The 26,281-nt window shown below is 45.5% G+C and overlaps 1 protein-coding gene across 2 annotated transcripts in view; it reads right to left on the bottom strand.

The window, feature by feature from the left end:
* The window catches only part of CDH13 (cadherin 13), an 834,102-nt gene that overhangs the window by 319,985 nt on the left and 487,836 nt on the right, over nt 1-26,281 (bottom strand). The gene's annotated exons all lie outside the window — the stretch shown is intronic.

The following is a 26,281-nucleotide window of genomic DNA, read 5'->3' as shown; positions in this document are numbered from 1 at the left end:
GATTATTGGTAAAGGGCAATGGGAGGTTTGACATGAAGCAGAAGTTATAATGACTATACTTTATGTGGTGGCTTAATGAGACCTCTTGGCCAATCTTGAACATCAGAAGAACCTGTCTAGAACATGAGAGACCATATGCCACAATTGTTAAGAGTTATGTTACAATTTCCTTATCTGTTGACCTAAAAAATTACTTTTTTGGAATAATGATTGCTCTTAGAGACGTAACTTTATGTTCTTGACTACCAATGCAAGATCTTGGACAGACCAACCATCTACTATTATGTCCTATAACTATTCTTATTTTTTGGAAGAGTCATTATCAGTCACCTTAGCGGTCCAAGAACAAAAATAATTCACCACCAAAGACAAAGCTATCATGAAATTACTCCTCTACGTAACAACTGTAACGATCATTTCAATTTTTTTCAGAGGCTACTCAAAAAGAGACTTTGGTCGAAGACGACCAATTCCTTGGTAATGGGAAAGCATTCCAGTTTACGATCTCTGGAGAACCTAGGATTTTCATGTAATTTTTTAATGATCACATTTGCATTCTTCATTTTTTCAAAGGTCGAGAGGTTCAATGTTCCGTTTATCATATTAGCAGTATAGATAAAAGGGTTTTTGTTTGCACTTACACGCCCTAACAGAAGATATGTCGCTTATCCATGTTGTGTAAATAAAAGCTTATAACCTGATTCATCCATTGGTTGTATAAATTATTCTTTTTAAAGATGAAACCCTCCAAAATGTGGTTTAGGTTCAGAAAATAAATTGGCATCAGTGCAGAAATATTGATCATTTAATGCAGGGTTCCCCAACTCCTGTCCTCAAGGCCCACCAACAGATCATGTTTTCAGGATTTCCTTAGTATTGCTCAGGTGATAATTGCTTCACCTGTGCAATATAAAGGAAATCCTGAAAAAAAACATGATCTGCTGGTGGGCCTTGAGGACTGGAGTTGGGGAACTGTTATGATGAGTCACCGAAGGAGGAAAAAACAAAATACCAGCTAAGTCCAGAAAAACCAGAGAGGTTGGCAGCTATCGGACTGCAGACCCCTGAACCTATCCACAACAACTAGCAGTAGCCGTGGGGGGTTCCTACGGAGCCCTAGACCCCTCGATCACAGCCAGAGAACTACATAGCCTAAAGACAGAAAGGGGAAAAACTAAACTGCCCCAGAGCAGACCCCAAAGCAATAGGCAGCCCCCAACATATAATGACGGTGAAACAAGATGAAAACACTAACACAGATAGAAAGATAGGTTGAGCAAATGATGGGGCCCAAGCTAACTACATAGGACAGGATAGGAAAGCTGCTGTCTGCCATCCGCAAAAACCCTATCAAAATGAGCCAACCGTCTGATAGAAAAAACAGGCCCTGAAGTCGCTAGGCTTCAAAAGACTATACCAGCACTCAGGTATATTCTGAAGACAGAGCTAAAGATCAACAGATCAGACACAAAAATGGAATTCAGCTCACCCCCGGCCGGGGATGGCAGAACTCCCAAAAAACAAGGCAAAACAAAAACAAAACTGAAGAGTACAAAGCAGAGCAGAAAAACTTAGCTTTGAGATGCAGGAATCAGACTGGTCTCCAAGAATCCAGCAGGAAAATCACCAGCCAGGAAGAAGGGCGTCGGCAGCCTTATATCCAGTCCTCAATTCCAGCCACCCAGTCATCATCTAGCTGCCCATGTGTTTGGTAATCAGCCTCACTACCTTCCTTCACCAGAGGAGGGAGTTCATCAGACCTCAATGGTGAAGGGGAAAATGAACTCACAACAGGGAACCCTGATTTAATGGACACAGAATGGTCAGATTTTGTCAAGACAAAAGTTTTGTTGCCTGGTCATATAATGCACCCAATCCTAGTTTACATCCTCTGTAAATGATCGGTTAATTAGTGGGTGTGTATAAAAAGAAACCCAGCACCCCAGACCTTCACTTGAGCTGCAACTTAAGCTCTGACAACATGACAAAAATCCACCCTGCGACCAAAGCCTGGATTATCAAGAGGCTGAAGACCAGATCCACTGCAGAGGTGGCTGGCACCTTTAACCCCTTACTTACCAATGACGGAATAGTACGTCATCGGTAAGGTCCCCTGCTTTGGGGTGGACTCCGGCGGTGAGCCCACCTCAAAGTCGCAACATGTCAGATGTTATGAACAGCTAACATGTGCCCACAATAGGCGCGAGCGGAAACGACGTCCGCCCGCGCCTATTAACTAGTTAAATCCCGCTGTCAAAGCTGACAGCGGGCATTTACATAGCATTTCCGGCTGCCGGGCCGGAAATGAGCTCATAGCCGACCCCTGTCAAGTGATCGGGGTCGGCGTCATGTTGCCACCCGGTGGTCAGCACTGAAAGCACAGGAGTAAATTTGCTACATATGGGCGATCTGCTCTTCGCCCATATGTAGCAGAGCCGATAGAGTATTGCATGCTTCAAGCCTCCTATGGAGGCTATTGAAGCATGCCAAAAGTAAAAAAAATGTTTAAAAATAAAAAAAACCTACAAGTTCAAATCACCCCCCCTTTCGCCCCAATCAAAATAAAACAATAAAAAAATCACACATACACATATAAGGTATCGCCGCGTTCAGAATCGCCAGATCTATCAATAAAAAAAAAGCATTAACCCGATCGCTAAACGGCGTAGCGGGAAAAAATTTCAAAACGCCAGAATTACGTTTTTTTGGTCGACGCGACATTGCATTAAAATGCAATATCGGGCGATCAAAAGAACGTATCTACACAAAGTGGTATCATTAAAAGTCAGCCCGGCACGCAAAAAATAAGCCCTCACCCGACCCCAGATCACGAAAAATGGCGACACTACGGGTCTCAGAAAATTGCGCAATTTTTTTTTTTTTTAAAGCAAACTTTGGAATTTTTTTTTCACCACTCAGATAAAAGAGAGCATGGACATGTTTGGTGTCTATGAACTTGTAATGACCTGGAGAATCATAATGGCATGTTAGATTTAGCAACTAGTGAACCTAGCAAAAAACCCAAGCAAAAAACAAGTGTGGGATTGCACTTTTTTTGCAATTTCACCGCACTTGGAATTTTTTTCCCATTTTCGCGTACATGACATGGTAAAACCAATGGTGTCGTTTAAAAGTACAACTCGTCCAGCAAAAAATAAACCCTCACACGGTCATATTGATGCAAAAATAAAAAAGTTATGGCTCTGGAAAGAAGGGGAGCGAAAAACGAAAAATCAAAAAAGGCTCCGGGAGTGAAGGGGTTAATGTGTCTCAGCGTCAAGTACAAAGAATTAAAAAAAAGATTCGAAGAGACTGGAGATGTGTTTGACAAGCCCAGGTCCGGCAGACCCCGCAAGACAACTGCTCAGGAGGAACGTTTTTTGGTTAGAAAATCCAAAGCAAGCCCCTCTTCCACTGCAGCAGAGCTCCAACAGGTCTGGTCACCTCAAGTCCCTGTGTCAACTAGAACAGTTTGTAGGATTCTGTCTCAATATGGCCTCCATGGTCAAATAAGTGCCCAGAAGCCAGCACTAAACAAAAGGCAAATAAAAAACAGTGTGGCATTTGCAAAGTCCCAGAGCCTGAAAAACAGATGGACGCTGGAAAAGTTGGCAGAAGGTGGATTTCTCTGATGAATCTTCAGTAGAATTACACCACAGCCACCGGAAATACTGCAGGAGACCTACTGGAGTCCATATGGATGCAAAATACGCCCAGAAAACAGTTAAATTTGGTGGTGGAAAGATCATGGTCTGGGGTTACATTCAGTAAGGGGGTGTGGAAACATTTGCAAGGTGGAAGCAATATCAATAGCCTAAAATATCAAGAAGTATTCGCTACCTCTTATATCCCAAATCATAAAAGGGGTCAAATTCTGCAGCAGGATGGTGCTCCATCTCATACATCCATCTCTACAACAAAGTTCCTCCAGGCAAAAAAGATCAAGGTGCTCAAGGACTGGCCAGCCCTGTCACCAGACATGAGCATCATTGAGCAGGTTTGGGGTAGGATGAAAGAGGAAGCTTGGAAGACAAAACCAAAGAATCTAGATGAACTCTGGGAGGCGTGTAAGACTGCATTCTGTGCTACTCCTGATGACTTCATTAATAAATTGTATGAATCATTGTTAAACCGCATGGATGCAGTTCTTCAAGCTCATGGAAGTCACACAAAATATTAAATATGACTAATAGCACCACAACTTCATTCACCAATGTTATGCAACATATATTTGTATTTTAAGTTAATTATTTGATGGAATATCACATTACTTTCTGTGGCCAACAAAACTTTTGTCTTGCCAAAATCTGGCCATTCTGTGTCCATTAAATGATCAATATTTCTGCATTGATGCCAATTTATTTTCTTAACCTAAACCACATTTCGGAGGATTTCAGCTTTTAAAAGAATAATTTATACAACCAATGGATGAATTTAACGTCAGGTTAAGCTTTTATTTACATAACATGCATAAGCGACATAACTTCTGTCAGGGAGTGTATATAATGACCAGAATGACAAGGTTTGTCTTCCTTCAAAAAATTGGGCTTGATAGCAGCACTCCATATTCTGTCTTCGGAATACAAGAGTCAATTAGGCCACAGTTGTTGACTTCTTTCATTGGAATTTCACTACTCTACATCCTTGCCCAATTCTTTCTACTTCACATATGTATGTTTCCTACCTTTATTCGATATATGTGTACCTTCCTCAGGGACCACTGAAAGTGGCATGGGCTTTCAAGATCAATGGTTATACAAAAAAAGATATTCCTTGTCCCTTCCAATCACTAGTCATCATTCATATATCATAAATATATTCTACTAAAATAGTGGCATTAGCCATAGGTCCTCTAGAATTACCTTCTAAGTCCTCCTGGTTGTCAAGCTCCCCTAAAGAGCCCGATCATGATTTACCTTAGTAACAGAGATAGGCAACACATGTGACATCCACTTGATACTCCGTGGCAGCCGATCCATGATTGTGCGAATTTCCTAGGTTGACACTCGATTGATGGCATCTTCTATTGAGATTACCAGGCCTTTGAGATATCATGGTGTTGTAAGGTCCTAGTAATGACAAGCTGACAGCTCAACAAGGAAATTTGCTCTGCTTTGGGCCGGTTGCCACAAAGTACCCAAGTGGACACCGGAAAAGGCTAGTACAAATCTTGATTGGTCACACACAGTGCCAATAAAGGCTCCATATAAATGGAACTAAACACCAGTTGACTTCCGACATCACTGATCGTCTCTCGTTTCTGCCTTGTCTACGCTTGCTTGCTACAGTATAACCTAATAATGCATTAACATATAGTAGTTTGTTGAAGGATTCCATACAAAAGACAAAAAAAAAATGTTGTTTACCAGCAACTCTAATGCATATATTTTGATCCGTCATGTCTAAACATCATTTTAAAGAAAAAAACAACAACCAACTGTTTACAGTTCAAAATCTCAGAAGGAAGATCTGCTGACAAAGGAGGAAAAAAAACAAGAGATGGTCTTCCTGCTGCCATCTTATCCGAGTTAATTAGCCTTGTGTTATATTGATCGCTATAATTGTGTTTGTTAATTAACAAGCCCTTTTTAAAAAGACACTTGATATTCGGTGGCCAAGAGTGCTGACATAATCTCCCTCTGGGATAATCATCGAGAGTCTTCCTTGCATGGGATGTGACAAATATTGACGTCACACAGATCATTACTCAAGGATGACAGATTGTGTGAGACAGATAAGTACTTGGAGACTCATCAAGCTGTCACATTGGGTTAAATAGTTCTTGGTAATAACTTCCGATCAATATAAAAGTCTACAGCTACATGGTTTTGGGTGTTGGTTTTATTAGCTGGAGGTTCCTTTGGCCATCAAGAAAAAAATTCACGCTGACCTTGCTCTCCTGAACGTAGTCTCGTCTACGACAACCTTTGACCAAGCTGCACGTTTTCATCTCCTGCATCTTCAAAATATTAGTTTTGATCTAATATGTTAAAGTCAAACCTTTTGTATTCTGTAAATGTTCCATTAAATAATGTTTAGAGGAACAAGTGAATCCTTAAAGAGGTCTACAATGTCTTCTTATCAGCCTGTCACTGTTAACGACTCTTCCTTTCCAAACAGAAAGTCGAAAATTGGGCATCGCAGTGGTTATCATACTTGCACGACCGATGGGTTTATGGCTGGAGTATAGTGAAGAATCCCTTTCCGACATGACACAAGAACAAAGACTATGTTTTGCTTTAATTTCTTTATGACATACACTTGGCCTACATTTAGATAGGACTTAACTTTGGAGTTGAAGTGTGACGTGGTGTAGGTGGCACACGGCACAAAATCGATTTTCGAAGGGAAGTATATTAACTCAAATATACTGTATGTTGGCTGTCGTGAACCCTATCCATCCTCAATCTCAAACCTACAGTAAAACCCAGTTGAGAACATGGTGGTCAAGACAAAATGGGTTATTCTACTACATCTACTATATGGCATACTGATTGGATAGACCATTGACGTCCCATCGGCTACAGTCCAAAACTGTGGAAGCAGAAGTGTCTAGTCCTTTCTTCCCAGTAGAGGGATGGTCATGGCCATGTCATTGTTGGCAAGAGAGGAAAGCACATCTCTATTCATAGAATTGGTCTAGGTCCTAGTGATTAATTGGACAGACCCTTAAGAAGATCACTCCCAATCTAGACAAGTTTTTTCTAAAATTGATTTTTCAGCTTCATTATTGAAACAATTTTCACTTGCTAATAGCGGATCAATAGCAAAAGACGCAACCTCGTAAGACTGACCACACAAAGGAGGCAGACGCGAGCTCGGCAAACCAGGAATGGAAGCAGCAAATTATTCTGTTTTTTACATACAACAACTGCAAAAACTAATTTACTTTGCACAGAGATAATTAGAAGGTGTCTTTGGCTGCCATCTGTGTGACAGGGCTTTCATTTTCTTACATTTTCATAATTTGACGGAGGCCACTCCGCATTCACAGTCATCATCCCGAGCTCGGTGTCACAAGCTTAGCTCTGTATACCATGACCTCTTGCAATGATAATTTTGGTTTTATATTAAATTTTGATGTCATTCCTTCTATATCAATAAAGCAATTTGCCAAGTTTAAAAAAAGTGTAATAACTATGAAATGTCTATTCATTGTATTTATTAATCATGTTCAATCACATGCGTATAGGAAGCGCAATTATTTACATGTCAGCTGGAGAAGGGATATTCATTAATTCTCTGGAGACCTGTGTAAAGGCACAATAGAAACCTGGTGACAGTGACAGACAACATTACTGTTTGTACTATGTGAAAGATTGGAGGTTCTGTGGAGGAATCAATTATCTAAAGAGCTATTCAAGCCAACACTGTTATTAGTGTCATTAGCGAAAAATACCAGAATATAACAAACAATAGTACTGCCCCTAATGCAGAAGAATATAACTACTATAATGCTGCTGCTCCTATGTACAAGAATATAACTACTATAATACTGCCCCTGTGTACAAGAATATAACTACTATAATACTGCTCCTATGTACAAGAATATAACTACTATAATACTGCCCGTAATGCAGAAGAATATAACTACTATAATGCTGCTGCTCCTATGTACAAGAATATAACTACTATAATACTGCCGCCAAGGACAGAAAAAATTTAACTACTATAATACTGCTCCTATATACAAGAATATAACTACTATAACACTGCCCCCTATGTACAAGAATATAACTACTATAATACTGCCCCCTATGTACAAGAATATAACTACTGTAACACTGCCCCCTATCTACAAGAATTTAACGACTATAATACTGCCCCCTATGTACAAGAATATAACTACTATAATACTGCCTCTATATACAAGAATATAACTACTATAACACTGCCCCCTATGTACAAGAATATAACTACTATAATACTGCCCCCTATGTACAAGAATATAACTACTATAACACTGCCCCCTATGTACAAGAATATAACTACTATAATACTGCCCCTATGTACAAGAATATAACTACTATAATACTGCCCCTATGTACAAGAATATAACTACTATAATGCTGCCCCCTATGTACAAGAATATAACTACTATAATACTGTCCTCTATATAAAAGAATATAACTACTATAATACTGCCTCTATATACAAGAATATAACTACTATAATACTGCCCCCGGTTGTGATGGTGTGATATGTTATGTGGATGTCATTTTTTGTATATTCCTATTTTTAACAATTCCAGTTATTTTCATAGTGTTTTTCTTATTACATTGTAAGTCTACAGCCTCACTGTATCTGTCTCTTGATGACCCCCTGTAGTGCATTAATCCCTAAGGCCTTTTGTTCTCTTCTGGGAGGCAACTTGTTTGACTACCCCTGGACAAGGAAGGGGGTGGGGGGAAGAACGGCAGCTGGACAAGTCAGTTCCGGTAGAGACAAGATGGTGAAAAGGCTGCATTTCAGAGAGAAGGACCCATTTTTATCCTCTGGTGCTAGAGTTGTGGGAATCTCGTTTCCCCGGACATTTTATCCTGATACTGGACTGCATTCTTATTCTGGACTATCTTATCCTTTGTGTGGTGGACTGAATATGGACCTTTTCGTATTTTTGCCTGAATAAAGGTCTTGGAATTGTTCAATCTTCGCTTGCTCTGTTGATTGTGTGATACCAGAGAAGGACCCCGTGACAACTGGTGGCAGCGGTGGGATCAACAGAGCGTCACCCAATGGAGAACAACCCACAGAGTGAGTACAGAAATTGGACTGTATGCAGTTTACAGGAGAAAGCCAGAGACCTGGGCCTGAACTACCAGGGACTGGCTAAAGAGGCCTTAATCGATCTACTGGTGGACGCTAGCCCGGCCACCTCCTCCCAGATATCTGAAGGACGAGCACTGGAGACAGGGATCCCCATCCAGAAAAGCCAGTGGTTGGTGTGGTATGAAGAAGAGATGGCGGTTCTGGGCCCCGGCGTCTCTCAGGAGTACAAGGAGGAGGCTGCCCGCCGGGCACAGCGGAGACAGGAAGCAATGGAGCTTGAAAAAGGGAGTAACACAATGTGGAGTGTAACCCCAACAATCCGGGAGCCTGTACGGATCACCCGGACAGAGTTTAAGCCATTTGATGAGGCTTCTGGAGATGTGGAGGGGTTCTTCAAAGACTTTGAGCAGCAGTGTGCTGTGATGGAGGTGCCCCACTCTAGCTGGATGCGTTTGTTAGTGGGGCTCCTGAACGGAAGCATGGCAGAGGCTTACCGAACCATTAATGCACTGCGGAATCGGGATTATAACATTGTAAAGCGGACTATCCTGGATTACCATGCTATCACTCCAGACTTATATAGGGCCAAGTTCCGAGACCTCCCATGCACCACGGGGGGATCGTTTAGGATGTATGCACATAAGATGTCCGAGGCATGTCGGAGATGGCAGGAAGCAGAAAACGCCTTTACTGTGGAAGATGTTATACAGGCGTTCCTTATAGAACAATTTCTTGCCAAGTGCCCTGCAGAGGTACGGGAATGGGTCCGGGAGCGCACGCCGTGTACCGTGGATAGAGCTGCAGCCCTGGCCGATGAAGCCCTTACTATCCGGCCGCAATGGAGGAGGCTTCTGGACAATGAACCACGGCCTGCTCCCGCACCCCGTCCCCCTCCAATTATATCTACCCTTCCACCTAGTCGCAAGCCGATGACAATCACGCCTCACAATCCTAGGCCCCAACAGTTCCGACCACGACCTGGGGGTATCACAGAGAGGAGGTGTTATGGGTGTGGGCAACCTGGACAATTGCAGTCTGGCTGTCCCTCCAAGATTCGGAGGGAGCCCCACGCAGCCCCACCTCGTCCAGTGCATCTTCTACATTCCACCACACCTGAGGAAGAGCTACCACCACCCCCACCAGAGTGGACCACCGACCACGGCACCATAGATACCCCTCCTGGAGTGTACAGACTCCGGCCTCTGTCCTTTAGCTACTCAGAGCAACGGCAACGCCACCTGCAGGATGTCTTTATTGATGGATACAAAGTGTCAGGATTTAGAGACACGGGGGCATTCTTGACTATCGCTGACCCCCGTGTGGTTCGACCCGAGGCAATTTACCAGGGTCCGGGAATTCCCATTGTCCTGGCGGGCGGTGCCCGCAAATATATACAGCGAGCTTCTGTGCGTTTGGATTATGGTTGTGGAGAAAAACTGTGTTGGATTGGAGTTATGGGAGGACTTCCTGCAGATATCCTCCTTGGGAATGACATTGGGGAGTTACAGTGCCAATTTGTGGGAGCAGTCACCCGACTACAGGCCCTTCAAGCACTACGTCATCCGGACCCCACTGGGGAGCAACCACCACGAACCGCATCAGAGTCGGTAAGCAATACTTTCGCTGCTACTATATTGGGAGAGTCTTGGGACAGAGAGGAGTTTAGGAGAGAAATAGAGGGTGACACTACCTTAGCAGCCCTTAGGCGAAAGGCAGAAACTGGGCACATGGGAGATAATGGGGATGGCTTCACTCGAGAAAACGGACTGTATTATCGTGTAACAAAGGGAAGTGACCAGGGCAACCCTGACGCAACGACCAGGCAACTCATTGTCCCTCAGAAGTACAGGGCACAGCTACTTCAACTGGCCCATGATATCCCCTTGGCTGGGCATCAAGGGAAAAAAGGACTGAAAAGAGACTCACCCAAAGTTTTTACTGGCCGGGCGTCTCGCAGTCGGTAGCCCATTATTGCCGCACCTGTGATGTGTGCCAGCGAATGCAGCATCCAGGAGCTCGACATAAGGTACCCCTGCAATCCCTGCCCATAATTGAGGAACCATTTCAACGTGTAGCCGTCGACATCATAGGTCCTCTGGCCCACCCCAGTAGGTCGGGGAAAAAATATATCCTGACCGTGGTGGACTATGCCACTAGGTATCCTGAAGCTGTGGCCCTGTCCAGTATTACAGCAGTAAAGGTAGCCGAGGCCCTTGCTACCATCTTTACCCGGGTAGGGTTTCCTAGTGAAATATAGTCGGATCAAGGCACTCAGTTCATGTCAGATCTGGTCCAGTCCCTATGGCATACCTGTGGTGTTCGAGCCATTCGCACCACCCCATACCACCCGCAGACCAACGGACTATGTGAACGCTTTAATGGAACCCTAAAAAATATGCTGAGGGCTTTTGTTGACGTTGAAAAAGACTGGGAAAAGTACCTGCCACATCTCCTCTTCGCCTATCGGGAGGTTCCCCAAGAGTCCACAGGGTTCTCTCCCTTCGAACTACTGTTTAGCCGGAAGGTCCGTGGGCCTCTCACTCTTCTGAAAGAACATTTGGAGGGAGACATCTCAGATACCGGAATGCCCATCGTTCCCTATGTTCTAGAGCTCAGAGACCGTCTCGCGCAGCTAGCCACCTTCGCTAAAGAACATCAGCGAATGGCCCAGTCCAGACAAAAAACCTGGTATGACCGTAATGCCAGGAACAGGGAATTTATGGAAGGACAGCAAGTACTCATGATTACTGCTTCCCCTGCCAACAAGCTTCAAGCAGTGTGGGAAGGCCCTTATCAGGTTGTCAAGAAAATTAATGACACTATGTTATTGGCCTGGACTCTAGTGGTCGACGACAGAAAACCGTCCACATTAACATGCTGAAAGACTACCACGACCGATCTCTACCTGTTCTAGCTGTCTGCCACCCCCCTAGTGATACCGCCGCCAACGAGTATCTCCCAGATCTCCTCCAGGTTGCCCAAGCGGGAGGATCACTGGAACAAGTGCCCCTGGGCTCCCATTTATCGGATATACAAAAGGACGATATTGTCGCCGTACTAAGGCAGAGGGCTGCTGCTTTCTCCTCAAAGCCGGGGAAGACTACTCTCACCAGTCACCATGTGGAAACCCCCCGGACAACGCCCCATCCAGCAGGCTGCCTACCGGGTTCCAGAGGCTGTTCAAGGCATGATAAAGAACGAACTGGAGGAGATGAAACAACTGAGAGTTATTCAGCCATCTCACAGTTCTTGGGCCTCTCCTGTCGTCCTGGTCCCCAAGAAGGATGGTACAACACGATTCTGCGTTGATTACAGACGACTAAATGATGCCACCAAGAGTGATGCTTATCCCATGCCCAGGATTGATGACCTATTGGATCGTCTGGCCAGTGCCCAATTTGTGACCATGTTAGACTTGAGCAAGGGGTACTGGCAGATACCCCTAACGGAGAACGCTCGGGAGCGCTCAGCCTTCATTACTCCATTTGGGCTTTATGAGTTCCTGGGAATGCACTTTGGGATGAAAACTGCCCCCGCTACTTTCCAGAGACTGGTGGATCGACTGTTACAACAATGTCAGGACTTTGCCTGTGCTTACTTAGACGACATCGCCATTTTTAGCACAACCTGGGAGGAACATCTTAAACACTTGGGCATGGTGCTGGACTGTATCCTTACTGCAGGACTGACCATTCGCCCTGATAAGTGCCAAATAGGGATGGCTGAGGTGCAGTACCTCGGGCATAGAGTAGGGGGTGGGACACTAAGGCCTGAGCCTGCCAAGGTGGAAGCCATTAGCAACTGGTGTAGACCCCAGACTAAAAAGCAGGTACTTGCGTTTTTAGGAACTGCTGGTTACTATCGCAAATTTGTTTCTAATTTCAGCACCTTGGCCAAGCCCCTAACCGACCTGACCCGCAAGAACATGCCTAGGAATGTGACGTGGACGACGGCATGCGAGGATGCCTTTTCAGCGTTAAAGACTGCCCTCGTCACTGCTCCTGTCTTGGCTGCCCTGGATTATAAACGCAGGTTCCTCGTGCAGACAGATGCATCCACCATTGGGATTGGGGCAGTACTTAGCAAAGTGAACGCCGCCGGAGAAGAACATCCTGTTGCTTTTGCCAGTCGGAAACTACTGGATCGGGAAGTTGCCTATGCCACTATTGAAAAGGAGTACCTTGCCATCGTATGGGCGCTAAAAAAATTGCAGCCCTACTTGTATGGCAGAGACTTTACAATTGTTACAGACCACAACCCCCTCACATGGCTGAATCGTGTATCAGGGGACAATGGAAGATTGCTGCGGTGGAGCTTGTCCTTACAACCCTACAGCTTCTCCATCCAATACAAGCGAGGAAGCCAACACCAGAACGCCGATGGACTGTCTCGACAAGAAGAACCATAGGCTCCCCAGGCCGACCTACCCCTGCCACTGAACAAGGAACTATAAATAACTAAGCAATGTGGACTAAAGTGAGCAGGCCAGAGGTCTGTGTAGACCTCATGGCGTGCTTACTTATTATGGGGGGAGAGGTTGTGATGGTGTGATATGTTATGTGGATGTCATTTTTTGTATATTCCTATTTTTAACAATTCCAGTTATTTTCATAGTGCTTTTCTTATTACATTTTAAGTCTACAGCCTCACTGTATCTGTCTCTTGATGACCCCCTGTAGTGCATTAATCCCTAAGGCCCTTTGTTCTCTTCTGGGAGGCAACTTGTTTGACTACCCCTGGACAAGGAAGGGGGTGGGGGGAAGAACGGCAGCTGGACAAGTCAGTTCCGGTAGAGACAAGATGGTGAAAAGGCTGCATTTCAGAGAGAAGGACCCATTTTTATCCTCTGGTGCTAGAGTTGTGGAATCTCGTTTCCCCGGACATTTTATCCTGATACTGGACTGCATTCTTATTCTGGACTATCTTATCCTTTGTGTGGTGGACTGAATATGGACCTTTTCGTATTTTTGCCTGAATAAAGGTCTTGGAATTCTTCACTCTTCGCTTGCTCTGTTGATTGTGTGATACCAGAGAAGGACCCCATGACACCTATGTACAAGAATACAACTACTATAATACTGCCCCTATGTACAAGAATATAACTACTATAATACTGCCCCTATGTACGATAATATAACTACTATAATACTGCCCCTATGTACAAGAATATAACTACTATAATACTGCCCCTATGTACAACAATATAACTACTATAAGACTGCTCCTATGTACAAGAATATAACTACTATAATACTGACCCACATGTACAAGAATATAACTACTATAATACTGCTCCTATGTACAAGAATATAACTACTATAATACTGCCTCCTAGCTGTGAGGTTGTGTGTCAGTGGTTCTCCTGATGTCTGGAGCAAGCCCAGGGAGGGGCCACCCTGGGCGGGGAAGCTCCCCTGGCAAGGCCCAGGCTTCCCGGCCTACACTGGGACTAGCCTCCCAGGCTTCTACTAATGGGAATGTTAATCCCAAAGCCACTGTGAGTCCAGTGAATGCAGCGAGTCAAAGCTGCAGCAGTTCGGTGAAGGAGGAAAAGGCTTTGACTAAAATTTTGGGAGGAAAACCTTCTCCAGTTCCAGCAAAGAAACAAGAAGGAAAAGTGTCAGTGAGTGATGGAAACCAGCAGAATGTGAAGTCTTGTAGCTCCCAAGTCAGTAAGCAGCTCCTGCCAGGTGCAAAGGTGAGATCGGCCCCAGCTGTGCAGATCACCTCTCCTGCTCCCAGGCAGAGAAGGACGTCTTTGGAAAGGCAGACAATGCAGGAGAACCTACAGCAGCATGGCAGTATGGCGCGGTCAGGACGCACACGGTCACAGTCAGGTGGCAGCGATAAACCTGCTGCGGAGCCTGCATCCAGCCAAGGGGCCACAAAACCATCCGTGGTGGAACCGCACAAGACTGTGTTCAAAACCCCTGTAACCGTGGTCAAAGCTAAACCTGTGGAGCCGGCGCATGCACCCGTGCTGCAGCTAGCGGATGAGATACCGTGGACTTGTCCGAAAACTGGGTGAGTTACAGCAGCAAAAAAAAAGCGCTGCAAATGGAGGTAGACTTCATCTATAGCCTAAAGATCACTAATCCTGCCAGTAATGAGGCGTATGACCTGAGACTGAACACACTGGGTGTACAGCTGGCGAGTGTTGTGCAGGACACTGAATCTGTGCTGGAGAGCATGGGGCCCCTGGCAGAGACCTACAGGGACCGGGAGCGGTTCGCCTCCTACAAGCAGGACTGTGCTGTAGAGGCCAGGACCCCTGATGTTCAGGACGGGACCCCCCCAGCAGCGGACACGGCCAGTGTTACAGGCTGCCCGCTTCTGCTTCCAGGAGGGGAAACAACTGCAGCAGCAGGCAGCTCAGTGTGAACAGGAGCATGCACTGCAGACTGCAGCAGAGGCACCACAGGTCCCAGAATGCCCCACACAGGAGCAGGACAGTATATGTGAGACTGTTTGTGTTGATGAGGCTGAGGCAGCTGAGTGTGAACAGGAGCACACACTACAGACTCCAGCAGAGGCACCACAGGTCCCAGAGTGCCCCACACAGGAGCAGGACAGTGTGAGACTGTTTGTGTTGATGAAGCTGAGGCAGCGGAGTGTGAACAGGAGCACACACTGCAGACTCCAGCAGAGGCACCACAGGTCCCAGAATGCCCCACACAGGAGCAGGACAGTATTTGTTAGACTGTTTGTGCTGATGAGGCTAAGGCTGAAGCACAGACTGTGGCTGGGGATGCTGTGCCCATGGGGTCGGGGGTTGGAGGGGTTTCACATTCTGTATTGGACGTCGCACTGTCTGATAATGATGCTGCTTATGATAATGTGCATGATATGTGTGATTATCCCCCTTTGCCATCTAGTCCTCAAGGTGTGACAGCCCCCCTGCTGCAGGCCCTCTCCCTGTCAGTCAGCCCAGTGTGACCCAGCAGGTGCCCCCCAGGAATGCCTGGAGCCGCGGCGCCCCATCCTTCACTTCCAGCGCCAGGTATACCGGCCAGACATTTAAACGCATTAATGTGGTGCGGTTTAAATACATAGGTGCCAAGGAGGATCTGCCACAACGCAGGTATGTGGTGAGAGAGCTGCTCTGCGGCCAGATGGGGTTTGTGGCAAATGAGATACTGGCAGTGTCTAATCTTCAGGACAGGCAGGGCTACGAGGTCAGCTTCAAGCTCATGTCTGACCTGGATAGATTCTGGGACAATTACCCCAATTTCAGAGATGCTGAGGGCTGGAATAAGTTTGTGTTGGTTCCTATCTCCAGGCCAGACACTGTCACAGTGAATATCACCTTCTGGAATGAGGCCGTTCCTCCACAGGACATCGAGGTGTGGCTCCGGAGACACTGTGACCTCGTCTCTGGGCTCACCAAGGTCAGCGTGAGATGGTATCTGGACAATGGGGTGGCGGGTCTTGGTAAAATTGCGGCAATGTAATAACATCACTGACCACTTACCCAACTCCTTCTTCATTGGGAGGGAGAAGGGAAGGTGCTATTATCCCGGGCAACCCAGAAAGTGTTTCAAATGTGGTGGGAAAGGTCATCTGGCTAACGCCTGTACTGTGGTGAAGTGCAGTCTGTGTGGAGCAATCGGCCATGTCGCTGCAGACTGCCGGGATGTCAGGTGCAACCTCTGTGGTAGGATGGGCCACCCTCACAGGGACTGTCCAGACGCCTGGCACAACATCTGCAGAGTCTTCCCTGATGAGTTAGTGATGGCAGGGGCAGAGGCTCAGGAGGATGAGGATGTGGTGGCAGGGACACACGAGGAGGAGTATTTAATGTCAGGAGAGATGTTGACCAACTCAGATGCCCACCAGGAGTCCAGTCAGGCAGCACCAGAGAAGCAGGGTGCAGAGGGGAACATGGAGGTCGTCCATCGGGTCCAGCAGCCTCAGATACCCCCCCTTCAGCATCGCTGTCTGTATCTGATGACTGGAACCTTAATAATAATAAAAAGAAGAAAAAGAACACATCCTCCCGTAAACCTGAGGAAGAATATGACACTGGTCAGACTACTAGTAAGGAGGTTCAGAATTCTGCAGGAGTGATGGTCGTGTCCAACAAGTATGGAGTTTTATCTGACTCCAATGGTGACGATTATGAGGAAGAGTTGAGGAAAGTTGATGCTGAGTGTGACAGGGACATAGAGGACCATCCCCCGCCAAAGCGGAAGCCCTTATCTGTGGACCCTCAAGTAGAGTCTGACATGGACACCAGTGGTGGACAGAACATCTCTGACTCATGATGATGGCTGTTACTCTGCTCCTTCTATATTGCGTTGTGATGGCGGGGTTCTCATTGACAGTGACCTCGAGCAATGTGAATAGCATTAAGCTGAGGAGAACTAGACACGTGGTGTATGAACATCTCAAATATCTGGACACAGATGTCATCTTCCTGCAGGAGACACGACTGACATCTCTGGGGCTTATGAGAGAGGTTGAGAGGGAATGGCGGTCCGGTCCTTCTTTCTGGTCACTGGCTGTGGAGCCTTACGCTGGGGTCACTGTCCTGTTTAACACCAATGATGTGACTGTGCATAGGATGACGGAGGTGGTCATGGGAAGATGTCTGGTCCTGGAAGTCACTATCCATGGGAGGCGACTCCGACTTATTAACATCTATGGGCCACAGACAGTGACTGACAGGATCCAGCTGTTTAATGACGTCAAGCCTTACCTCTTCACTTCTCTTCCAGTGGTGATGGCGGGGGACTTTAATGCCATAATGACATCAGGTGACAGCTCCTCAGGCAGGGCAGTGACCAGGGACGGTAAGGTCCTGCATAACGTCATAATGCAGGCAGGACTGACTGACGTTTTCACGCAGGGTGGGCGACAGCCAAAATTCACATATTCATGTTCCAACAGGAGCAGTAGGATAGATTTTGCTTTTGTCAGTCCTACTGAGGCTGTCGGCGCCCTGAGTGAGAAGGTCGTCCCTTACTCTGATCACCTCGCCTTGTGTTTCTCTTTGGGTTCCTCTAACCGTCCGGACATTGGTAGAGGGTTGTGGAAGCTCAATTCCAGTCTCCTGGATGATGCCTATGTTCAGAGCCGTGTTTACTCCCTTATCCAGCTTCATCTAGACAGGGTTGACTTCTATGACAACATGACCGACTGGTGGGAGGACGTCAAGGAGGATATCAGATCCCTCTTAAAGAGACTGTCAGTTAATAAAGGGAGGAATAAGTACAGCCAGTACCTAATGCTGCGCAAAGCATTGGAGTCACTGTATTCGGCGGGCGGGGATTACAAAGTGAAGATCGACCGGCTGAAATCTGAGATAAAGCAGTATCAGTATAGCAGGTATACCTCCCTGGTTCTTGAACGGGATTATGGGTCCTTAGGGGCCCCTGATCCCTTTGAGAATTGCAGGGAGAGGGTGGCCAAAAAAATGGTCACGGGTCTCACCGACTCCCAGGGTGTATTGCAGGATTCACGGGAGGGTATCCTGGAGGTGGTGAGATCTTACTATGCTGACTTGTTTCAGAGGAAAGTTTTGGATAAAGATAAGATGGCTCAATTCTTGGAGGCAACTCCAGTGCCTGATACTAATGATCTGGACTTTTCTCCTTTGACAGCAGAATTAACGGTGGAGGAAGTTAAGGAGGCTATTGATAAGTTATATCTGAAGAAGGCACCAGGTCCATATGGTATAACAGCAGAATTTTATAAGAAATTCAGAGACCTCCTGGCTCCAATTCTCATGGATGTGTATAGAAATTGTCTAGAAAATCACCTGATGCCTCCATCCATGAGAGTGTCCTCGTTAATTCTGCTGTCTAAAGGTAAATAGCCGAGCGACATCAAGAACTGGAGGCCGATTGCCCTCTTGAATGTGGACAGGAAGATTCTAGCAAAGATCCTATTTTCTAGATTAGTCTGTTTGTCCCCGGCACTGTTGGCAGGCTCTCAGTTTGGCACAGTAAAAGGGCGGAACATCTCTGGAGCAGTCATCTCGATACGAGAGATGTTTGAGAGATGTAAAGCTCTGCGGTGTGGGAGATATGTTGTTATTCTGGACCAGGCTAAAGCCTTTGACAGGGTTGATCATGACTATCTGTGGGCCACTTTGTCAAAGTACGGTATTCCGTGACAATTTGTGGATTGGCTGAAGACGTTGTACAGAGAGGCGGTGAGCTTTCCTCTGATTAATGGTTGGCAGGGTGACACTTTTGGAGTTGGGGCGGGGGTGAGACAGGGCTGCCCAATGAGTCCGCTCCTGTATGTTTTTGCCCTAGACCCGTTTCTGAGGTCACTGCAGGAGTGCGATTTTCAGGGGGTGCCGGTCCCCCACTGCCCGCCTCTGAATGTTGTTGCCTATGCAGACGATGTGACGCTGGTGATCTCCAATCCTCGTGAGGTGCAGATGTTATCTGCGTCAATCAGAAGCTACTCAGAGGCCTCCGGGTCTCTTGTCAACCTTGAAAAGAGTCAAGCTCTGTGGACATTAGATACTGATCCCAGCTTTGATCTGCCACAGTTTTCCAAAGCCTCCACCCATATTAAGATCCTAGGGGTTAAATTTGGGAGGGATGATAATGCTGCGCTAAATTGGGAGGAGAAATTGGAAACGGGAAATGCAAAGGTTCAGCGATGGAAGAACTGGAGGTTGACCTACAGAGAAAGGGTCACAATGTTGAAGACTTACCTGGTCCCCGTTTTTTTGTATGTCTCTGTCGCTTTCCCTTTGCCAGAATCTTTCTCAGCGAGGCTCTTCAGCCTGTTCTTCCAGCTCTTGTGGGGGAATAGGTTGAACCTAATAAAGAGGGGAATAACGTACCTATGGTGGAGAGAGGGTGGGCTGGATATGTTGAATCCAAGGGTTTTCTTTGACTCCTTGTTTCTAAAGGTGAATTTTGGGAACATGGATTCAAACAGTTGCTCCCTGTGGGTAAATAGCATCAGGTATTGGATATTGCCTTTTGCAGAATCTTGGGTGCGGGGCGGCAGTCTCAAGAGGAGTAGATGGACAGGTGACCACCTCCCCCAGTATCTGGACTATGGTCTGAAGTGTGTTAGGAGGTGGGGACTGGAGAGGTCTTACATTGAGAGCAGTACGAGAAGAGACCTGTATGCTCGTGTATGTAGGACTTTCTTCTACTCTCCTCTGGCCCTGAGAGATTGTGTCACCACCACCCTGCAGGAAAGCCTTAGGTTCCTAAACGGGAAACGGCTTCCTCCTAAACTGTTTGATGTCACTTGGCTTTCACTGCATAGTCGGCTCTTTGTCAGAGGGAACCTGAAACATCTGTGTGTCTCTGATCGGGATTGTCCCCTTGGTTGTCAGCAGGAGGAAACTATGGAACACTTTATATGTGATTGCTGGGGAGGGAGGAAGATCTGGGAGGAAGTGTCAGATAATCTAAAAATCCCCAGACTGCGGACTCTAAAGTATCCTGACATAATCTATGGTGTCCCCTCCACTGTTAGTAACATCAACAGAGAGACGATGTACATTATAATCAGTGTCATCAAATACTATCACTGGCACATGAGAACCCGGGTGTCACTGCACAATGAGCTGTTCGATCACACCGCTGCAGCCAATCAGGTTATGTCAGAACTCCGGTGGATAAAATCACTAGAAGTTGGAAGGAGTCTAAGAAACACAACATTATGGAGAAACGTAAAATTCAGTTAGAAAATATGATAATGTTTTTTTTGTTTTTGTTTTTTTTTTTGTTTTTTTTTTCCCTCTAACTTTCTTTTTCCATCCCCAGGTGTGGACACTTTAATTTATTGATGAATATGATCTGATTATTAGTGCTGTGTATATATTACCTAAGTGGTTTGTGTTTTGTAATACTGGATGATTTTTGTTTTATTATAATTGTATTTATGTTTGGGTTTTATAATAAAAATTGCCCCTATGTACAAGAATATAACTACTATAATACTGCTCCTATGTACAAGAATATAACAACTATAATACTGCCCCTAAGTACAAGAATATAACTACTATAATATTGCCCCCTATGTACAAGAATATAACTACTATAATACTGCTCCTATGTACAAGAATATAACTACTATAATATTGCTCCTATGTACAAGAATATAACTACTATAATGCTGCTCCTATGTACAAGAATATAACTACTATAATACTGCTCCTATGTGCAAGAATATAACTAATATAATACTGCTCCTATGTGCAAGAATATAACTACTATAATATTGCTCCTATGTACAAGAATATAACTACTATAATACTGCTCCTATGTACCAGAATATAACTACTATAATACTGCTCCTATGTACAAGAATATAACTACTATAATACTGCCCCTATGTACAAGAATATAACTACTATAATGCTGCTCCTATGTACAAGAATATAACTACTATAATACTGCTCCTATGTGCAAGAATATAACTAATATAATACTGCTCCTATGTACAAGAATATAACTACTATAATATTGCTCCTATGTACAAGAATATAACTACTATAATGCTGCTCCTATGTACAAGAATATAACTACTATAATATTGCTCCTATGTACCAGAATATAACTACTATAATACTGCTCCTATGTACAAGAATATAACTACTATAATACTGCTCCTATGTACAAGAATATAACTACTATAATATTGCTCCTATGTACAAGAATATAACTACTATAATGCTGCTCCTATGTACAAGAATATAACTACTATAATACTGCTCCTATGTGCAAGAATATAACTAATATAATACTGCTCCTATGTGCAAGAATATAACTACTATAATATTGCTCCTATGTACAAGAATATAACTACTATAATACTGCCCCTATGTACCAGAATATAACTACTATAATACTGCTCCTATGTACAAGAATATAACTACTATAATACTGCCCCTATGTACAAGAATATAACTACTATAATAATGCCCCCTATGTACAAGAATATAACTACTATAATACTGCTCCTATGTACAAGAATATAACTACTATAATACTGCCCCCTGTATATAAGAATATAACTACTATAATACTGCCCCCTACGTACAAGAATATAACTGCTATAATAGTGCCCCCTGTATATAAGAATATAACTATTATAATACGGCTCCTATGTACAAGAATATAACTACTATAATACTGCCCCCTATGTACAAGAATATAACTACTATAATACTGCCCCCTATGTACAAGAATATAACTACTATAATACTGCCCCCTGTATATAAGAATATAACTACTATAATACTGCTCCTATGTACAAGAATATAACTACTGTAATACTGCTCCTATGTACAAGAATATAACCACTATAATACTGCTGCTATGTACAAGAATATAACTACTATAATACTGCCCCCTATGTACAAGAATATAACTACTATAATACTGCCCCCTATGTACAAGAATTTAACTACTATAATACTGCTCCTATGTACAAGAATATAACTACTATAATACTGCCCCCTATGTACAAGAATATAACTACTATAATAATGCCCCCTGTATATAAGAATATAACTACTATAATAGTTCCCTTACAAGTGCAAGAAAACGATTAGTATAATACTGTATCATATGGAAAAACTAAAAATATTCAGACTTTTGGCTTTGACATATATAACAAGATGATCTGCAATCTCAAAAAAATAGGACATGAAAGTCCGTGAAGAATTATGACAACTTTGATCAAAGAAAAATGTCAAGATTTTAGAATTTTCTTTTGGCCAGTCTCGTCGTTCTGGAACTCACCTGTAAGATTTATAGGATTTCCAATAATCCAGTCGATAAATTGGCTTTCATCAGATCCTATAATTACCAGATTTATGAGTTTTTTTTTATTTTATCCATTGGTTAAGAGATTGAAGGTTGTGACGAACAGCGCGGCTGGTGCCACCAATAAGTCACGATCCCACCACTGACACGGGTATGTCAGCGGATGGAGGGATGCGACGCACTGCCGGCACACGGCTATCACAGGCAAAGTGGGGGCTTATCTTAGTTATCCCGCCACTGGTACCATGTGACAAAAATATACAGCAAGCTAATCTCGCTCTAACAATTTACCGCAAGGGGGCATTTTGGATGCCCCACCACTGCTAACAACCTTCCAAGAACTGCGGGGATTTATGTATATCCCACTTTCTCAGTTCCACTTTGGAACTCGCAGCTCTCCAACGCCCCCCTTACCCACAGGTCAGTCAGAGAACTGCACCTAGGATAATTAGTCGCCGGGCGGGCTGCTTGTTTTGCACGGGCAATTAGACTACTGCAGTGAGGGAATTATCAATGCTTTGGCCTTCAGACACTCATTCAGCAATATAAGACCCTTCCGGACTGCCAACTAGCCCAACCAACCGTCCACACCACGCTGCCACCAGCCATACTTTACTTAATCAAAGAGTTAATTAAGAGGATCCGTGGCAAACCCCCAAATTAGTAGCTATTATCTTAAAAAAAAAGGCGCATAGTTTGTTTCTTAGAGCATGGAGACAGAGCTAAAAGATTTTATCATTGATTCCCAAAAGGGCAGTGATTACATAGATAAAAGTTGCTATAAAGTTGAGACATTAAATATGTACAATACAAATATATGAAAGCAACAAGGATTAAAAGGCAGAGTAACACTTACATGTGCTTAGGTGGTATTAGGCAGACCATGTGGCTGGGGGATGAGCCGCTTAGCCAAATGTCCCCACTCATCTGGGGTTATGTCAGCACGGACTCTGCAGCTCCAACTGACTAGAATTTGGTAGGGAATACCTTATAGCCTAGGGTCTGTGACCTCACGAAATGGGTGGTCTGGTGAGGTCCAACCCCCCTTTCTCTAAGTTATGATTTGGTTACAAAACTTAGAATAACTATATCTAAAGGAGAAAAGCCCGTACCAACACACATAGGGCATCATTATTTGTGATTTATCGAATAGAATCCAACACCAATCATGCCATAATTAAGACACTCCATTTGGGAGCAATCCATATCTCAGTTTATGGAGGGATTAGGATCATGAAAATTAGGGATTGGTAAGCTGGTTTCGTTGCCTATGCAGTGATATGATTATTATATCTCTGAGGGGTATGGTTTTTGCAATACGACTTGTTCTAATACTTCCCATATACTTGCAACCAGCCTCTGGGACAGAACAAAGAGATCTTTTCCCTTTTGCTGTGCAGGGGGGGAGGAGGAGAAGGCTTTGAGAGGAAATGCCGGTATCAGGTTTCAGATGCAGGCAGAGAGCTGTACACACACACAGCTGCTAAGGGGGGCAAAAGGAGGGGGCTGCAAGAGCTAAAAGGCTACTTTCTCATAGAATGGAGGATTCTAGAAGATTACAGAAAACATCATACTTTATAGATATTTTACATTACACCTCCCCCTTTTAGTGGGTGCTAAGGAGGCATTACCTCTCGGTAATCGGCCATGCGCACTTCAGCGGGTTCGCCCCAGCGGGACAACCCATCAGCATTTCCATATTCGCTGCCCTTTTTGTGTTGTACAGTAAAGTCGTACTGTTGAAGGGCAAGGCTCCAGCGGAGCAACCTTCCATTGGTTCCGGACACTGTGTGCAACCAGCTCAGAGGGATGTGATCGGTAACCACCGTGAAGGTGCACCCGTACAGGTAGGGCTGCAAACGTTGCAGTGCCCACACCATGGCCAGACACTCCTTCTCGATAGTCGAGTATGCCACTTTCCTCGACAAAAGTTTCTGGCTCAGGTACAACACGGGGTCCTCCAGGTTCCCCGAGTCGACCTGGCTGAGCACAGCACCGAGGCCAAACTCGCTGTCGTCGGTCTGTACCAGAAACGGGCGACTGCTGTCGACTGCTCTCAACACTGGAGAGCTGCACAGGGCTGCTTTCAAAGCTTGGAAGGCCGTCTCAGTCATCTGTCCAGTTGACTGTTTGGGGTAGCCTCTGCTTGGTGAGGTCTGTCAAGGGTTTTGCAAGGGCGCTATAGTCCTGCACGAACCGCCTATAGTACCCTGCAGTGCCCAAGAAGGACTTCACCTGTTTCTTGGTCCTGGGGGTGGGTCAGGACGCGATTGCGTCCACCTTTTCTGGCTCCGGACTCATGGAACCCCCGCCTACCCGGTGCCTCAGGTAGTGGACCTCGCTCATGCCCATCTGGCACTTTCCCGGCTTGATAGTCAGGCCTGCCTGGTGAAGACGCTTGAGCACCTCCTGGAGATGCTGAAGGTGTTCCTCCCAGGTGGAACTGAAGATGACGATGTCGTCCAAGTACGCCACCGCGTACTCCTCCAGTCCCCGAAGCAGGTGGTTGACCATCCGCTGGAAAGTGGCAGGGGCATTTTTCATGCCGAAGGGCATGACCGTGGACTCGTACAGTCCAAAGGGGGTGATAAAGGCGGATTTCTCCTGCGCCTCAGGGCTCAGGGGAATCTGCCAGTGTGTGCATCAGAGGTTGTGATGGCGTTGAGCCCCCTGTAGTCCACGCAGAACCGGGTGGCTCGATCCTTTTTAGGCACGAGGACTACAGGTGAGACCCACGCGCTTTTTAACCGTCGAATCACCCCCAGCCTTAACATCTCGTTGATCTCTTGGCGCATGACCTGTTGCACCTCCTCAGAGATCCGATAAGGTATTCGCCGTATTGGGGCTTGATTCCCGGTGTCCTCCCAGATCGGTTGGTGAACACAGTGCTACCTGCGATCTGGGCACTCTGACTGCGTGTGACAGCTGCTACGTATGCTGTCTCCCTGGGGATTTCTACAGACCCACTAGTCAGTGCTGCTATGGGCTCCACCTCCCCATCCACCCCCAACACTTCAGGAGCAGTGCTACTTATGGGCCAGTTACCTTCCTCGGTGGCACTGGTCAGCTGCATGGCATTACCTTCCTCATGGTCCCCATGCAGCTCCCCATTTCCTTGAGCACCGTTGCTTGCTCCTGCAAGGGGTTCCTCAGCCGTCTCACTCCGCAGAGTGACGGGGCTGAGCACTTCGGTACCTGTAGACACATCTACCGTTTCAAAGAAATGGTTAACAGGTTCAGTCGGCACAGATACATCATCATCATAATTCCTAGGAAAAGAATGGTTATCAGCTTTCTTTGGTACAGTTACATCACCATCAGCATCATTCCTGGGGAGAGAATGGTTGTTAGTTGCATCATTACTCATCAAGGCATTAGCAGGTAACACATTCAGTTTCCCATCATCATTATTATCATCAGGGTCAACGTTACCCTTAGTATCAGATTGGGGAGGGGTGTCAGGGACATAGTATGCAACTATCCTCCCCAAGTCAGTCCCCAATAAAACATCAGTGGGCAGGTTTTCAGACACTCCTACTTCCCTCACCCCGCTCCCAGCACCCCAATCAAGGAATACCCGGGCCACTGGCAAGGGACAGCGGGTACCCCCGATCCCGGTGACAGTCAGGGTTTTCCCCTCAACAAACTCTTCAGGGGTTGCCAGTCCAGGACGGATGAGGGTTCGTTCAGCCCTGGTGTCCTTGAGGCCTGTAGCAAGACGGGCCCCCACCTGGACGGGTTGAACGTTGTCGTCAATCCTC

Source organism: Dendrobates tinctorius, unplaced genomic scaffold (assembly GCF_039654945.1).
Source record: "Dendrobates tinctorius isolate UK_male_01 unplaced genomic scaffold, ASM3965494v1 ptg000009l, whole genome shotgun sequence".
Lineage (NCBI taxonomy): Eukaryota > Metazoa > Chordata > Amphibia > Anura > Dendrobatidae > Dendrobates > Dendrobates tinctorius.
This window is presented reverse-complemented; position numbering and strand designations above follow the sequence as displayed.